The sequence below is a fragment of the Salmo salar genome, chromosome 24 (assembly GCF_965601325.2).
Source record: "Salmo salar chromosome 24, fSalSal1, whole genome shotgun sequence".
NCBI lineage: Eukaryota > Metazoa > Chordata > Actinopteri > Salmoniformes > Salmonidae > Salmo > Salmo salar.
The window spans coordinates 9,897,363-9,901,381 of record NC_138314.1 but is presented as its reverse complement, the minus strand read 5'-3'; positions in this window follow the sequence as shown (position 1 = coordinate 9,901,381).

Below are 4,019 nucleotides of genomic sequence, written 5' to 3'. Positions count from 1 at the left end.
AATAATTTAGTTTGAATTTTGAACTTCTTACTGAAATGGTTGTTCCAGTTTAAATGGCTTAGGCGGTCTCCTCCCATTGTTCCTAACCCTGGCAGTCATTATCAGGTTGCGGGTGAATACAAATTTAAACTGTTGGATAGCCTAACAGGCTGGATTCCAATAGAAATTACAGCATAATGTGATTTGCAGGTAGAGGACAAAATGCAGGTACATTTCCCCCTTTGGAAGATTCCTGGAAATCCTTCAACCAGGATTTTTTACAAATCTGGGAATTTTGGGAAAGTTACCAGAATTCTGCAACCCTACTTGAAGGACTGATGTGGCCTGTAAACCATGAGTTTCAGACCACTGTATAAGGGTATATAAAATAAGGTCTTATAAGATATGTAATGTATTGTCATAAAAAGTTTAATTATTATCATAACATTTGCCTAGGAATTCAACAACCATGTCTCTGTCACTAACAAATACAGTCATGGGTGGTAACTCTACAATTCATTTGAAAAGGCAAGGCACACTAGGAAATTATATTTAACATTTTCAAGCTGATATAACTCAAATCTGGACCCCCTACAGGGTCACAGTGACTATCGGTTTGAATAATTACTACAAATTCACTTTGTAACTATACTCAGATATATTTAGTGCAACAGGTTTCCTCAAAAGTTTTACAGTGAAGGAAGAGAGGGCCGGTGGCACTGTTGTCTTACTGGGCCAATCAACTACGTAAACGTGTCTCATGTTTCAACCGCTCTCGGAGCGCTAGGCTAAAGCCAACACAGGAAGACAGAACGCTTCTGAACTTTTGCTTTTTGAGTGTAGTTAACTAACTGTTTTGTATGTACTGATTATATTTGACCTGTTACGGCTAGACGTTCCCGACAACATCCGGTGAAATTGCAGAGCGCAAAATTCAAATGAAACTAGAAATATTTAACTTTCATAAAATCACAAGTGCAATACACCAAAATAAAGCTTAATTTCTTGTTAATCCAGCCGCCGTATCAGATTTCAAAAAGGCTTTACGGCGAAAGCAAACCATGCGATTATCTGAGGACAACGCCCCATCATACAAATGCATGACAAACATATTTCATCCAGGGAGGTGCGACACGAAAGTCAGAAATAATGATATAATTCATGCCTTACCTTTGAAGATCTTCTGTTGGCACTCCAAAATGTCCCAGAAACATCACAAAAGGTCTTTTTGTTTGATAAATTCCTTCTTTATATCCCCAAAATGTCCATTTATTTGGCGCGTTTGATTCAGAAATACACCGGTTCCAACTCGCCCAACATGACTACAAATTATCTAATAAGTTACCTGTAAACTTGGTCCAAACAACTTTCCTAATCCAACCTTAGGTATCCTAAAATGTAAATAATTGATCAAATTTAAGACGGAATATACTGTGTTCAATAGCGGATAAAATCAACGTGGAGTGAGCTCCAGGTCGTTCGCAACAAACAATAGAGTCCACTTGGCTTGACACTCACACTGAACAGCCCTACTTCTTCATTTCTCAAAAAAAAAACATCAACCAATTTCTAAAGACTGTTGACATCTAGTGGAAGCCATAGGAACTGCAACCAGGTGCCTCAAATATAGTTTCCCATAGAAAAGTAATTGAAAACAGTGACCTCAAAACATTTTTTTCCTGGATGGTTTGTCCTCGGGGTTTCGCCTGCCAAATAAGTTCTGTTATACTCACAGACATTATTTTAACAGTTTTAGAAACTATAGTGTTTTCTATCCAAATCTACCAATTATATGCATATCCTAGCTTCTGGGCCTGAGTAACAGGCAGTTTACTTTGGGCACGCTTTTCATCCGGACGTGAAAATAGGGCCCCCTAGCCCAAAGAGGCTAATTGATCAAATTGGGGTAATCAGTTTCCCTCTCAAAAAAATCTGTCAATTTACAGTTACATTTGAGTAATGGTAAAATATAGTTTCTAAGAAAAGGTGGGCTTTGCTAAACTCAAACATTTCAAGTATTGCAACTTATACTTATTAATTGACTTTGACTTTAGGCCTTCCGAGCGGCACAGTGGTCTAAGGCACTGCATCGCTGTGCTACAGGCGTCACTACAGAACAGGGTTTGATCCCAGGCTGTGATGCAGCCGGTCACGACCGGGAGACCCATGAGGTTGGGCACAATTGGCCCAGCGTCGTCCGGGTTAGGGGAGAGTTAGGGGAGAGTTTGGCCGGCTGGGATGTCCTTGTCCCATTGTGCTCTAGCGACTACCTGTGGCGGGCCAGGCAGATGCATGCTGTCGCCGGTTGTACTGTGTTTTCTCTGACACATTGGTGCAGCTGGGTTAAGTGAGCAGTGTGTCAAGAAGCAGTGCGGCTTGGTAGGTTCGTGTTTCGGGGGACACATGGCTCTCGACCTTCGTCTCTACCGAGTTCGTACAGGAGTTGCAGCGATGGGACAAGACTATAACTACCAATTGGGGAGAAAATAAAAGTGACTGACTTTAAAAGATTATGTAGTGCTCACTTCCCCATATTGACTACATTTAACTAGTGTTTTTATGTAAAGAGAAATCAAAATAACTATTGTAAGTTGACTTACATGAAAAATGTAAGTACACCTTACTCAAAAAACTATTTGAATTACTCATATGATGTTGTACTCCACACTTCAGCTATTTAAGTTTCTTAACTAAATTGTTTTAAGGTAATCAGTTTCCTAAAAATGTTTAAGTAGCCAGAACTTATCCGGTTTTACAGTGCAGGAAATGTATACTATTCTGAGAATATTTCAGCAAAATGGCAATAAGACATTCAATACCTGCCAAAAAACCATGGGCTTTAAGATTGTCTCTACTGTATTCTGAAATAAACTTGGAAAGTATTGGCATGCATTTGAAAACAATAACATACTCACTCACTCTAGTCAGAACTAAGAAACTCAGAAATGTTCAACTTGCTAACTGGCTGTAGTTATACACGTGCCGTGTTCAACCAGTTAGCAAGTCAAACATTTCAGAGTTTCCTATTTCCGACTAGCATGTGAACACGGCATTCACCCAGGTATTTGAATATAGTATTTCAAATACGTATTTGTAGGGGATCATTTCCCAATTGGGAGACGGTGCTGTGTGTGTGTGTGTGTGTGTGTGTGTGTGTGTGTGTGTGTGTGTGTGTGTGTGTGTGTGTGTGTGTGTGTGTGTGTGTGTGTGTGTGTGTGTGTGTGGGTGTGTGTGTGTGTGTGTATATAGAGAAAATAGGAACTTGTCATTCTTGGTGTGTGGAGGCCTACAGAACACCCATTGAAGAAGAGTGTGAGGATATCTCTACGGATACACACAAACACGCATGTCTGCAACTCTCATCAAACACGCACAGCGCAACTCTCATCAGTGTAGTCTCTTCCAGGGTGCAAGACAGACAGGGAGCGCAGTTCAGCGTGGTGGGGAGTAGATGGCCAGACCGTTGTTTCTGTCTGTTTGTCTACACTCTACAGTAAATCACTAAAACTGATGCTTTTAACACTCACATACAGTTGAAGTCAGAAGTTTACATAGGCAAATACATTTAAACTCAGTTTATCACAATTCCTGACATTTAATCCTGTTAAAAATACTCTGTCTTAGGTCAGTTAGGATCACCACTTTATTTTAAGAATGTGAAATGTCAGAATAATAGTAGAGAGAATGATTTATTTCAGCTTTTATTTCTTTCATCACATTCCCAGTGGGTCAGAAGTTTACATACTCAGTTAGTGTTTGGTAGCACTGCCTTTAAATTGTTTAACTTGGGTCTGTTTTGGGTAGCCTTCCACAATAAGTTGGGTGAATTTTGGCCCATTCCTCCTGACAGAGCTGGTGTAACTGAGTCAGGTTTGTAGGCCTCCTTGCTCACACACGCTTTTTCAGTTCTGCCAACAATTTTTCTATAGGATTGAGGTCAGGCCTTTGTGATGGCCACTCCAATACCTTGACTTTGTTGTCCTTAAGCAAATTTGCCACAACTTTGGAAGTATGCTTGGGATCATTGTCCATTTGGAAGA